At 47.5% G+C, this 14357-nt stretch overlaps 1 long non-coding RNA gene across 1 annotated transcript in view; it reads right to left on the bottom strand.

The window, feature by feature from the left end:
* LOC121010886 (uncharacterized) overlaps nt 1-13796 on the bottom strand; it is a 29035-nt gene extending 15239 nt beyond the window's left edge. The window contains exon 1 of the long non-coding RNA XR_005781405.1: nt 13686-13796. This is a non-coding gene — a long non-coding RNA (uncharacterized LOC121010886). The remainder of the gene's footprint in view (nt 1-13685) is intronic.
* Nucleotides 13797-14357: the final 561 nt, after the last annotated feature.

Below are 14357 nucleotides of genomic sequence, written 5' to 3'. Positions count from 1 at the left end.
CCCCCCCCCCCCCGCCCCGCCATGCACTGTGTCTCTCACCCAAGAATCAACATAAAAAAAAATTTTTTTTTTTTAATCATGTGAGAGCACTGTGCAAATTAAGAGCACACGCGCAGAGTCAGACGTGGGTGTTATCAGGAGCAGCTGGTTGTGGAATCTCAGAGGGGCCTGAAGTTTGGCTTGGCCACTTAGCAACTGTGTGACCTCAAATGGGACCTCTTCCAGCCTCAGTTTTCCCATATGTGAAGCGCGGACAATTTTACGTGCCTCCCACACAAAGTCACCGCGGGACTTACAGCCAGGGGGCCCAAAGACCCCAGCACAGAGGAGACACACACGTGTCGTTGCCTCCCTTTCTCCACAGATGAGCTATCGTAAGGGACCGGAAAGGCTGCATCTCTGAGGGCTCCTTTCATGCTTATCACTCCTGAGCCTGTGGAGTCAACTCTACCCAATGCTCAACTGCCGGGCTCATCTCGCATCTGTTTTGATGAGATTCCTGGGGTTGAAAGGACAAAGACTCCTTTCCTCTGCCTGGCCTTCCCTCCACTGGCGGCAGTCAGTTTTTCTGAATGGTCCCTAGGCTTGCCAACAAAAGGCTATATGGGGGTTCCCCGGCGAAAGGGGCCCCCTTAGCCACAGCATGTCCCATGAGCTGAGTCACGGGCATATTTAGCAGGTGACCATCATAGTATTCTTAAAGCCTCTCCCCCCCTGGCTCACATGTGAAGCCTGTATCAGCTGCTGCACCTGGGGCGTTCACAGGGGGAGACGGACAGTCCCCCTTCGCGGAGTAAACAGACCCCACGCTGTCCCCTAGAGAACAGCCTCCTGTATGTCTGGATCGCATGTAGCTATCCACGATGGTTTCCTTGTGAGCTGGGGGTCCTCTATTGGCCGCAACATGCTCCCGCACAAAGCAGCCGTCTAAACCTCTCACACAGCTCTTCCGCTCACAACCCGTTTTACCAGATGTTCCTCAGGAAGCTAATGGCCCCGACCCACAAAATGACACAGTTCCTTCACACCGTAGCCCTGGTTTCATTAGTTTCTGGGTTCTGCCCTCCTCCTACAGTGACTGCTTTCTTTTCTTTCCAAACTCACCCGGGCCCCAATCTGGGCTTGGTTTCGGCCTCAAGGCCCAACTCAGCACTTCTGTTTGCTTTTGTTTTAGCTACTATGAGTAACAGCAAACAAAGGATCATCGTTATGTTTAGCTTCTTGTCTGGCATTTCCTTCCGTTTCCAGTGGCTCCCCTCCCCTGGAGCAGGTTCCCTCTCTCAATTCCACTGGTAACGTTTACTTTTAGTAACTGAGTCCAGGAGTTCATGCTCCAGACTATAGGTGATCCCACGACCATCCAGGAATCCAATGTTCTTCATCCCCCAGCCTGTCATCCTGTCTCTTCCCAAACCACGTTTCTGTGACCCAGGGCTGTTCTAACAAATTGCACTTGTGACAGTGACTAAAAGGATTTCTAATTCCAGCATGTGGTCTGGGGGGGGGGGGGGAGTGGGGAGCAGGGTTCCTCCATAACATCAAGCAATTCTCAGACAGCAGCTGGGTAGTTTACAATTCAACAAAATTATGACACTATCCACCCTGAGAGAGCATGAGATCCCACAGGAGAAAAGCCCAGTCCTATCAGACCACCGCTCTCCCACCTCAGATGCCAGGCTCAGGCCCGGGTCCTTACCTGTGGCTCAGAATGCCTGGCTACAAATAACACGTTCCAATGACCTCCTCCTTGAGTTGAATTAATTTGCTAGATCCCTGGTTTATGTTAAAAGGGTGTAACTCAGGAACAGTCAGGTAGAGGACAAGCACAGGGCAAGGTGTGTGGGTGGGGGGGCGGAGTGGGGAAGGGTGGAGCTTCCACGCTCTCTGGGAGCACGCCACCCTTCCAGAATCTCCACCCGTTCCCCACCCTGAAGCTCTCCAAACCCTGTCTTTTCCCCACCAACTACCTCCCAGTTTTTATGGCGGTTTCATTCCATAGGCCCGATTGATTACATCAATGACCAATGGAGATGGCTTCCACCTGGTTGCCAGGAGAAGCAACCTGTGATTGGAGGTTTGGAACTCTCAGTCCCACCCGCAGACTTCTGGGGAAAGGGCAAGGCTGGAGATCCTTAATCTCAGGTGCAGGCCAAAAGTCACCTCATTAACCTAAGGAAAGACACCATCATCACTCTCATTACTTAGCAAATGCCAAGGCTTTTAGGAGCTCTGTGGCAGGAACAGTGGACAAGGACCTAATATATATTTCTTATTATAAATCACAATATCACTTTCACTGAAAGCGAATGCTACTCTATTTGGTTTCACTGTTCCCTTGTGGGTATGCCTTCACCTCTTGGGGGAGATTATACTCTTTTTAGGGCAGGTGCTACGTCCTTTACAGCCCCAGGGAGAGGGTTAGGAATATGGTAGGAATGCAATTTCTACCATGTGTGAGGGAATTAAGGGAAATAAAGAGCTTGCTCCGCAGTCAGGGTGCAGTGAACTAATACAACCACTGGGGGGCAGTGGAGGACCGAGCTGTGAGCTTGGCCCGGCCTCTGGGAGGTAACCCAGGGGTTGGGGGAGTGGGGGGGGGAGTACAGGTAGCAGTGGGCCCCTGACAGCACAGCCAGGGAGGATGGCCCCGGAGGAGGCTCTCCCACGAGATTTGGAGGAGGGGTAAACAGGAGGAGAGGAAATGACCCACAGCCAAGACTTCCGATTTTCCCACCATCATCACCCCTGAAGTCCTGGGACTGACTGGGGAGCCCACAAGTCAGGGGAGGGGGGCGGACATTTCTTCCAAATGAGCATGCCCCCTTGGTTCCAGACATAGTGCTGATACAGTGGGGTCCTGTCCTTCAGGGCAGCCGGCCTAACCCTGGCCCACAGCCCAGCCAGAGTCATTGAGTGGAGAGACCACACTGTCTAAGGCTTCAGGGAGCCAAGAAAAATACCCCAAAGCAGAGGGATCCATGGGCTCAACCAAGCCAACACCACCAAGTGCCAGTATTTCCCAGGAAATATGCCAAAATGCCTTTATCCCTGAGGGCGTTGCCAGCCAGTAGAGCCGGCCTGTCCTACCACAGGCGCCTGCGCCCTGCTCTGAGCTCACACAATCGGAGTCCTTCCGCTGGTGATGGGAACCCACTTCAGAGAAACCTTTCACCGCGGTGGTGGGGGGGTGGGGGGTGGGGGGTGGTGGGCAACCGGGATACACAGGGCAGGTGGGGGTTGAAGCACAGCGAGGGTTTCGGTACTCTCCAGTAGCTGCGTTCACTGTAGGCCTTGACCTTGGCTGGAGCGCTAAGTTCCGACTGTGTTTAAGGCAAGGATTTTCAAGGTCAGAACTTTTCAGCAGAGAAGCTTCGATGACGGTTGCGGCCGTCAGACAGGCGTTGGAGTTAGAACACACAGTGGACAGGCTTGGCCCTGGTGGCTCAGCTCAGCGGGGTTTCTTGCCTGCAGTGTCTGAAAGGATGTGCTCGGGAACTACCCTCTGCGTGACAGCTGCAGTGAATTCTGATTTATGGCTGCTGTGCCTCCCTCTGCCACCTGGGGCTAGGAGCTTTTGGAAAGGCTTTCTGGCAGCCAGTGCAGGTCGTTCCATTCCTGGTGCTCCCTGGCCCGCTGGGGCACTGCGCACCCTCCCTCTGCTGGCCGCGTGGAGGGGAGAAGGCGGTCCACCTGCCTGGCCTGCCTCCCGGGAGCCTGGTGGAACTGCCCCCCGCCTGGCCGTTCCCAACCCCCCTCTGCCTGCAGCAAGGCCGGGGCTCGCTGCGCGCCTGCTCCAGCTCCTGTGCTCTGGGGAGCCGGCCTTGTAAGGCCTCCCCGGCTACACCCTGTCCCTGCCCCCTTGCCAGGCAGTGTTCCTTTGGCCCTGTCTGCCCTCGCTCTTTCTCACATGTGACCAATATTTCGTGCCATCTCCTCTCCCAGGCTGTAAAGCCCCTGCACTATAGGATGATCGTTCCTTCTCCTTATTAAATTAACAAATGTTTATTGACTAACCACCATGGGCCAGGCACTGAGCTAAGTGCTAAGGAGCAGGAGAGCCATGGTCTTGACCCTTGTGGGGCTAACAGCCGAGCAAATAAGCGAGTACACAGCAAACAAACAAATAGGTTACAGAGAGTGTAACACGGTCCCCGAAGAAAGCAGAGCTTATGTGACTAGAAGGGGATGGAAACTTCTTTCAGCACATGGACAGGAAGTGACGGTCCTGTTGAGGCCTTGAAGGAAGAAAGTGCCTGAGGCTCAAAGTCCTGTGTGTCTGTCAGCTGGCTGCTGTCCCCTTCTAGGCACACTCTGGGAGAAGCTGGCCCAGGGGCTCCGCAAGTGCAAGGCCCTCTGGTAAAGTAGGCTTGATTTTCTAGAAACTGATGGACACCTGGTGTGAGAGCACAGTGATTCGGGTGTAGTGGTAAGATATGCAACGGTGAACCTGACATGTCTTACAGGAGTTCCTAATTTCCTACTAAACTGCCCGTGGCATGGTCTTCCCCTTTTGGTAAGGAAGAAACCCACTCTTACGTAGCCCAGGTCCCAAACCTTGGGGCGATCCCTAACCCTCTCTCAAACGCTAGAGCCAGCTACCAGGCAGCTCCAAGGTTCTAGACGCTGGCCACCTCTGCCCACCTCCACCACGGCCATCCTATTCCAGCCCTGTAGGACGATGCCTACCAGGTCTCCAGCTTCCCCTCCCACCCCTCACCCCTGGAAATCAAGTCAGCGTTGGCACCGTTCTGCACAAACCCTCTCAGAGCTGCCAGCTCTGGGAGATTCAGACTGTAGTGTAATGTAACACTTATGCACTACACAGTGCTGTAATTACCCATGAGAACCGTCATGCTCCTGAACTCTTACCTCCATTCCTTCCCATCCACTCTGCTCCTGTGGGCACCCTGCTTTCCTGAAACAGGCTGAGCACACTCCCACCTCAGGGCCTTTGCACTTACTTGCTCCTTTCTCTGCTGGAGCACTTCCTGCCCCCGCTCCCCACACCAGATACTGACATGGCTCCCTCTCTTAAAGCTCTCTAATGCCTCTGCTGAAACATCAATTTATTATGGACACTCCATCTCCTCCTTTTCCCAGCTGCCCCCAACATCCACCCCAGGAGCTTGTTTTTGTTCCCTCCATGACATTTTTGGTCTAATACATTTGTTATTTATTTTCTTGCTTGTTGTCTATGTCTCCCCACTCATTGGAAAAAAAGAGCTTTGTCTTGTTCACTGTTGTATCTCCAGCACAGAACACATTGCTTGGCATGTGGCAGACATTCAAAAAATATTTGCTGAAAAAAATATATGCAAAATATAGATAGCGCCAGACCATGGAGAACATTCTAGACCATGTTAGATGATGTGGATTTTCTTCTAAAAGCAGTAAGAAGCCATTGGAAAGGTTTAAGCAGTGGAAGAAGTGATCTGCCTTCTATTTTGAGTTTACTGTGAATGTGGTGTGGAGAATGACCAGAAGCAGGGGGCCAGAGAAAGAGGTGGTGGAAAAGCCCAGTAAAGAGGCCAGTGGCTTGGACCAGGATGGTGTCAGTGGATATGAAGCGAAGGCTATAAGCAAAGTAACTGGCAGATCAGCTGGGGAAAAGCCAGTGTCCAGGTCCAGAAGGTCTCCTCGTATGGTCCTGGTCCTACGTGATTTGCCGTCAGCAGCCTGAAGGCCAAGGACAGCCCCACTGCGTGGGCTCTTGGGCAGAAGGAGGAGGACTAGACTCTGAGCTCATCTTCTGCAGATGGGAGTTTGAGCTGAGCCACCCACACTTCTCCCCTTATGCCCAACAATGAGCATCTTCACAGCAAGGGCTATGCTGTTCCTCTGTATCTCTCTCCCCCAGCCCAATGCTCACACATGCATATGCCTGAAGGGATTCGGTACTGTTGCAGGTTGGTGTCTCTGAGAGCAGATGCCAAAACAGACTGGAGGACAAGAGGTTTATTGGGGTCAACACCTGTGCAAGGAAAGGAAGGAAGCAACAGTGAACAGCAGGAGAAGTCCATTATGATGTACGCCCCACCAAGCCTGGCCAACCTGGTGGGGAGTTGGGGAGCAATTATCACCCACTCCAAGTTGGGCCCAGATGGCCAGGCCTTGCGCCACTGAATATAGGCCGTTTAGGAAGGGCATACCCCCGGGTGAGACAGCACTCTGCAGTTGAGGCAGATTCTGAAGGAGCTGATAACAGGAGGCATTTGCTGCCAGCATTTCAGCTGGATCCCTTCCTTTAAGGGATCTCTGTATCTGCCATGGAGAGGATCTAACTGTGGGCTATTAGGCCAAGACCCAGGGCCCCTCCCTCTGCAGTGAGAACTGGCTCTCAGGAAGAGTTTCTGCAACAGCTTGGCTCTTTCTAGGCCTCTCGGCTGACTGACCCGCCTGATCTCATGAATAAGCCACTGGCCATGTATCAGAGCATCTCTTCAGACTCCAGGGAGTGCTTCTAGACCGGGGTGGATATTTTGAAATTAATTTAGTGGACCATTTTAGAGTTACTTCAGCATCTGTGGTATCGTGGAAAGATCCAGTCTCCGTGGTCAGGTACTCCAGCATTCTAATACTGCATCTACTACACGCCGACCCCGTGACCCCAAGCAAGTTAACAAGCCTTCTGGGAGTGTTTTCCTTCTTCTGTAAAACGTGTGGAATGATGCTCAAAAGCCAGGCACTTGAGATTAAGGGCTGTGTCTTACTAGCCTTGTCTTCTCATTGGCCTGTAGGTGTCCCCTGAATGAACGTCACTCACTGTGGTATGCGTGCCCTGTCTTATGCAGTGGTAAGTGCTGGGGGTGAGGGGCTGCTGTTCACACCGACGGAGGTCTGAGTGGGAGTTACCCACTTCTTCTGCTGCCGGAGGCTCCTCCATCTGACTGCCACTTCACCCCACCATGCAGGGTTCATGGCTGGAAACTTAGCCCCAGCCCAGAGACTTGCCCAGAGCTGGTGCCTGCCACCCATTGGCTGCCATGATGGAAATCTGCGATAACTCAATGGGGCCTCGATGGCACCCCAACAGCTCGCGACATTCTCTGGGAATGAGTCCCAATTTTACCCCGACCTCAGCCCATCTTTCAGGAATCTCATTGGTACAGCACGCAGCATGCTGGCCCCAGCTGGACTCTAAAGTTGTTCATGAGTAAAGCATCTGCCATAGTTTTCTGGCTTACTGGGATTTCACGTCACCCTGGTAAAGCTCTCCCGAGCTCCTTCCTGTCAGCTCTCTTCCACCGACAGATATTTGTTTTCTTTAGGTTGTGCGAGGAAAAGACTGCCATCCCACAGGGCAAGTGCCACAGCTATCGGTAAGACGGCAAAGAATCTAGGTTTATCCACCTCAGCAAATTGCCCCCTGGTTTTTCAGAGCAGAGCCCTTAATTTTACTCCATAGAGTGTGGTGTAGTGGGATAAGCACCTGCTATGGATCTAGCAAGACCTGAGTTTAACTCCCGTATGGTCGTGAGCAAGTCAGCTCGACTTCAGAGGGTTTCCATTCCTTTATCAGTAACACTTCCCTTGCAGGTAGGTTGAGGGCTTAGAAAAGTAATTGCCTGAGACACAGCAGCTGCTCAACAGCATGCACTTGTCATTTCCTTCTGCCAAGAGGAAGGAACAACCCATGAGCAGTGCTGGTGTCTGTCTTACATAATGCCATGTGATTTGTACTCGATGTGAAGTGATGCATCTGGCATCCGGTGCACTAGATCATGACCAAGCAGGTCAACAGGACAGCAGGTGCCTGGAAGGGTGAAGGGCTGTGGTGTGGCCCTGAGAGGGACTGTCCTACACAATAGAGCCTCTGAATAGTGAAGCAAAAGACAGAGGGTTGTGCTGTTCTCCCACCACTGCCATCCATGTTTACGGTATCCTCTACACAGGTCAGACTAGGAATATGGCTCAGACCCTGCTCTGCCCGCTACGTGCAGGAGAGGCTGGCATGCTCTACAAACACTGAAACGGAGATATCTCCAGGCAGGAAGAAGGAAAAGATTCAGAGCTCATAAACTTACATACCCAAATGGAAGACTTTAAAGGCGGGAGCCATTACTGTCTGGTGGCTGTTGAATACCTAACACATAAGAGGTATTCAATATGCACCACATTAGCAAAATGAAGCATAAAAACCATGTGATCATCTCAATAGATGCGTAAAAAGCATTTGACAAAATTCAGCATCCATTTGTGATAAAAGCTCTCAATAAAGTGGTATGGAAGAAACACAATTCAACACAATAAAAGCCATATATGACAAACCCATGGCTAACATCATACTGAATACTGACAAACTAAAAGTTTTTCCTCTAAGATCAGGAACAAGACAAAGCTGCCAACTCTCACCACTTTTATTCAATATAGTATCAGAAATTCTAGCCACAGCATTAGCAAAAAAAAAAAAAAAAAAAAAATCAAAAGACATCAAAAATGGAAAGAAGTAAAACAGTCATTCAAGGTGACATGACACCATCTACAGAAAACCCTAAACACACTAACAAAAAGCTTTACAACTAATAAATGAATTCAGTAAAGTTGCAGCATCAAAAATCAATGTACAGAAATCTGTTGTGTTTCTATATATGAAAAATGACCTATCAGAAAGAGGAATCAAGAAAACAATCCCATTTAAAATCGCATCAAAAAGAATAAACTATATAGGAATACATTTAACCATGTAGATGAAAGAGCTATACACTGAAAACTGTAAGACACTGATGAAAGAAACTGAAGAAGACCCAAATAAGGGGAAAGATAAAACGTAAAGATAAAATTAATGTTCATGGATTGGATGGAAGGATGTTGCCAAAATGTCCATACTACCCAAAGCAATTCACAGATTCAGGGCCATTTCTATCAAATTTCCAATGGCATTTTTTAATAAAAAGAGAAAATGAGAATCATAAAATTTGTATGGAACCACAAAAGACTCTGAATTGCCAAAACAATACTGAGAAAGAGGAACAAAGCTGGAGGTACTATGCTCCCTGATTTCAAACTCTATTACAAAGCAGTAGTCATGAAGACAGTATGGTACTAACAAAAATACACAGACGCGTAGATCAATGGAATAGGATAGAAAGCCAAGAAATAGGCCCACACATGTATGGTCAATTTATGGCAAAGGAACCAAAAATATCCAATGGGAAAAAGTCTCTTCAACAAATGGTGTTGGGAAAACTAGACAGCTACATGCACAAAAATAAAATAGAACCACTCTCTTAACACCACATGGAAGAATTAACTCAAAATGAATTAAAGGCTTGAACGGAACACCTAAAACCATAAGACTCCTAGAAGAAAACATAGGCGTTAAGCTCCTTGACAGCAGTCTTAGTGATATATATATTTTGGAATTTGCACCCAAAGCAAAGGCAACAAATGAAAACTAAAAAAAGAAAAAAGAAAACAAACAAACAAAAAAAACTACATCAAACGAAAAAGGTTCTGCACAGCAAAGAGAACCATCAACAAAATGAAATGAAAAGGCAACCTACAAAATGGGTGAAAATATCTGCAAATCATATATTTCATAAGGGGTTAATTCCCAAAATAAATAAGTAAATCCATACAACTCAAAAGCAAAACAACATTCCAATGAAACAATGGGCAGAGGATCTGAATAGACGTTTTTCCAAAGAAGACGTCCACACGGCCGACACACACATGAAAAGATGCTGAACATCACAAGCCATCAGGGAAATGCAAGTCAAAACCACAAAGAAATATCACCTCACACCTACCAGATTGGCTACTGTCAAAAAGGTAAGAAATAGCAAGTGTTGGTGAGAACGTGGAGAAATGGAATTTCTCCTCGTACACTGCAGGTGGGAATGTAAATTGGTGTAGCCAGTATGGAAAACAGTATAGACATTTCTCATTAAAAATGGAACTACCATATGATCCAACAATGCCACCTCTGGGCAATTATCTGAAGAAAACAAAAATGGTAGTTTGAAAAGATATACGTGACCCTGTGTTCATTGTGGCATTATTTACAATAGCCAAATTATGGAAACAACTTGGGTGTTCACCAGTGGATAAAGAAGATGTGGTGTCCACACACACAGATACACGCACACAGAGGAATGTCACTCAGCCATAAAAAGGAATGAAATCTTCCCATTTTCAGCAACATGGACGGACCTAGAGTATATTATGCTAAGTGAAATAAGTCAGAGATAGTCAACTGTCATACGCTTTCATGTCTACGTAGAATTTAAATAACAAAACACCAAAAAACAAGGTCATATATACAGAGAACAGATGGGTGGTTGCCAGAGGTGAACGGTGGAGGTGGGCCTAAGTGAAGGTGGTGCAAAGTTACGAACTTCCAGTTATAAATAAATATGTCATGGGGATATGATGTACAGCATGATTACCATAGTTAATAATAATGTACTGCACATTAGCAAGTTGCTAAAAGAGTACATCTTACAAGTTCTCATCACACACACAAAGTTGGTAATCATGTATAGTGATGGATATTAACAAGACTTACTAGACAGATGTTAACTAGACTTACTCCTTTCACAATACACACAAATATTGAATCATTATGTTGGACACCTGAAACTAATGTAATGTTGCGTGCCAATGATACCTTAATTAAAAATAACTAAGTAAATAAAAAAAATATGGATTTCATGACCCCCAAAATAATAATGATAAACAAATTAGACATTAGTGGTAAATATCAAGAAAGAGGTTTCAAAAAAGAGAGATTTTTAAAATTGGGGAAATGGAAGCATGTATCAGATTATATATGTTTTACGGTCTTGTTGGGAAGCGTTTTAGTTTGATTGAGACTTTCTTGGGGAGAACCCAGGGGGGACTCAATCACAACAAGGAATAAAAATTGGGAAATGACTGATTCAGAAGGAATGGTTTTAAAAATGCAATCATTTGATCTACAGAGGGGAAAACTAACGTGTAATGTCAAAAAAGCCCCAATAATTTTCTTGTGTTATATAACTTCTCTCTTAACCAATTAAAGTAATAACTGTACTTAGTTTCAAAGGACAATTTAAAAAAAAAAAAAAAAAACTGTCTCAAGAAGCCCGTGAAAGGAGGAATATATTACCTGGCAGGTAGAACACATTAGCCAGCCCCAGGTACTGACAGTTACACACGAAGTCACTCACACACACACCAGGAAGCCACCTCAAGGCTCTGTGGATTCAGAAGCCAGGCCGAGTGTTTCCAGGAACTAAAGGTTGGCTGGGAGGGAGCAAAGATGGCAGAGGCCTAGCACACAGGGCTCACCTGGCAAGGTTTTCCTGGCGCAGAGAGGAAACATAAGAAACTTTAGGCTAGAGCCTGGGAAAAGAGGCCTCTGGCAAATGACAGCTGACCCTTGAACAAGGTGGGAGGTTAGGGGCGCCGACCCCCATGCAGTCAAAAGTCTCCGTGTAACTTCTGACTCCCCCCTCAGACTAACTACTGATAACCTACCGTTGACCTGAAGCCTTACAGATAACGTCAACAATCGGTCAACACATATTTCCTATGTTATATGTATTATAGACTATATTCTTGCGATAAAGTCAGCTAGAGAAAAGAAAATGCTAGTAAGAAAATCATAAAACACACCTAAGATACTGCCTATAAAAAATCTGCAGACAAATGGACCCGCACAGTTCAACCCCGTGTTGTTCAAGGGTAAACTATATTTGCTTCTCCTTGTTTATCAAGGCAGGGCCTTGACCCATTTGCGACCCACCTGCCCACCTCCCTGGGAGAGCTGCAGAGGGTGGAGGCAGGAGGAGGTTTGACAAAATGCTACTTTCTATTCTTTCTTTCCTAAGATGGACTCAAGGTGATATTCTCAAAGGGATGATGCCAGTTTATCCTTTGAAATTGCAGGGTCCTATTGCTAAAATGCTATCTTTTATTCAAGCCAGAGATGCCTGGGGCCACAGGGAATGTCTTTGTGTATTTTCAGCGTGGTCTTGTGATTTCTGGCAGTGTCATGGGTCCGGGCAAGCCGCCTTTTGGGACAATGACCCTTCAAATGTCAACAAGCCACTCTCCTTGGAGAGATTACAGAGGAAGACGGTCAGTCCGGGCATGGCATTTGAAACACCCTTTGCCAATACTGCTAAGCTTTTTGAATGCTCTTATTAAACTATTGAAATTTGCTTAGTCACCCAGGTATGCACAATTCAACTGTACTTTTTCGTCAAATATCTGCTCTCTTAGGTAAACTGTATTCAGTCTCATCCACTTCAGGAGAGTGCTTCCTTAGCCGTCTAATGGTGGAATAACAGCACCCAACTCACAGAATGAGGACTGGGTGAGGCAGTGTTTCTAGAAATCCGGAATCCAGGGGTCTAAGTCTCTGTAGCCATAATGCTACATGACCTTTGACATTTTGTGTAACTTTCCCGGCTCATTTTTCTCAAAGGCAAAATTGCAATAATAATTCAAAGGGGTGCCATTTAATTTTATTTCATTTTTTAAAGCTTCTGTTTATGTTGTGTTTTCAAGCTCCCTCATGTTATGGGAAATAAAAGCATTAAAATGAAAATCACAGGGTGTCTGGGTGGCTCAGTCGGTTGGGCATCCGACTTCAGCTCAGGTCATGATCTCACAGTTCGTGGGTTCAAGCCCCACATCGGGCTCTGTGCTGGCAGCTCAGAGCCCGGAGCCTGCTTCGGATTCTGTGTCTCTCTCTTTCTCTGCCCCTCCCCTGCTCACGCTCTGTCTCCCTCAAAAATAAATATTAAAAAAATTTTTTAAATAAAATAAAATAAGATAAACGAGAATCACAAAGGTAGTAGTTCTAAAACCTAACTAAATAAGAAATGGCAACTAGGAGGGTATAGACCATCCTTGGTGATGCTTCCTCACTGCTCATTTGGATTCGGCCCACACCAGTTCAGCATGTAATAAGATGAGGCCCTTAAAAATTCATACTGAATCTCATCATTTCTGTCCATGTACAAATTCCATGCTGGCTTGGGGTAATTTCTGCGAAGTGACTGTGCCTTTCTCGTAATTTATGTTCTCTTTTCACTCTGTGGGGGCTGGACGCAGATGCCTGCAGGAGTGTGAGTTTGATTAAGCCGTTGTGGGTTCTACCTGTGTGAGTGGCTCTGCGCCATTCCTGGCTGGGCTGGTGCTTCCAAACCCCACTGGGCAGAAGGGCTGAAGGTGGATAGTTCTCAGTCTGTGTGCCAAAAAGGGTGTGATGGCTCAGCTAGCAACCCCAGGAGCCAAACAAAGGAAAGTGTGGCACTACATTCCCTTAGCCAGAGCAAACACTTCTATATTGCTCCAAGGGACACCCTGGACCTAAGCAAACTTGGGAAATTCAAAGGCTGATCTCTAGGGTCAGTGTAATGGGTCTCAAGGCTGCTGGAGAATTTCCTGATCTAGGAATCTTGACAGTGAGATGGAAGGAGGTGTGTGTGTGTGTGTGTGTGTGTGTGTGTGTGTGTGTGTGCTGGCGAGGCAGAAATAGAAAGGTCTGCCATTGCTAAGAATCCATACTCCTTTTGGAATAGGTTGCCTGTGCCTGTGATGTAATGAGGCCTATGTCCCAGAAGACTTAAGTCAGCAAACTCTTCCGGGGAGCACCAGGATTGGTTAGTTGTTTGACTTCCAGACATTTTGGGGAGGGGGTGGTGGGACAGGCCTCTCCTGGCGTTGGAGTTAAGCCTCTCTGGGTAGCTTACCTCACTACCAAGACATTACTCTCTGATCTCCAATTCTGGGCCCGGGAAAGGATGGTCGTCAATGGCTCACAATTCTATTCAAGTCACTAGAGGATTCTGAGCACTTAACTCCACGTCAGGCATCCTGCGTCAGAAATGGAGGACAGTGGTGAACAAGATGGTGGTTCCAATTTCAAGGAATTTACAAAACAATAATAGCTTCCCATGTGCTAGCCATATCCCAAGCTCTGTCCTAAGCCCTTGATACTTAATCTTTACCACATCTGTATGTAGTAGAGGTACTCATGTTATCCCTGTTTTACAGATGAGAACACTGAGTCACAGAAGATCAGTTAACTTACCTAAAATAACACAGCTAGTCCGTTGCAGAGCCAGGGTTTGAACCCCGGCAGTCTGACTCTAGAGTTGATGCTTCAACTAGGACCGTTTGCTACGTTAGACCATCGAGGGGAGGTCTGCAGAAGGCGCATGTATGTTAAGTGCTGTGGCATTGAGCACAGACATGGTGAGAGCAGAGGAAATCATCATGGGGAGATGAGGCAACCAGACATTACTTCCCAGAGGAGGTGAGGTCTAAGCCGAGATCGAAGGTGGGGCTCCTTGCTAGGCAAGGTGGATGGGCACAGGGGCTCGGGGCCAGAGAAAAGGAAATACAAAAGTCTCATGGTGAGA

This window comes from Herpailurus yagouaroundi, unplaced genomic scaffold (assembly GCF_014898765.1).
Source record: "Herpailurus yagouaroundi ecotype Mexico unplaced genomic scaffold, PumYag 192, whole genome shotgun sequence".
In the NCBI taxonomy this organism is placed as follows: Eukaryota; Metazoa; Chordata; class Mammalia; order Carnivora; family Felidae; genus Herpailurus; species Herpailurus yagouaroundi.
The sequence above is the reverse complement of the archived record's forward strand: the minus strand, read 5'-3'. Positions and strand labels throughout refer to the sequence as shown.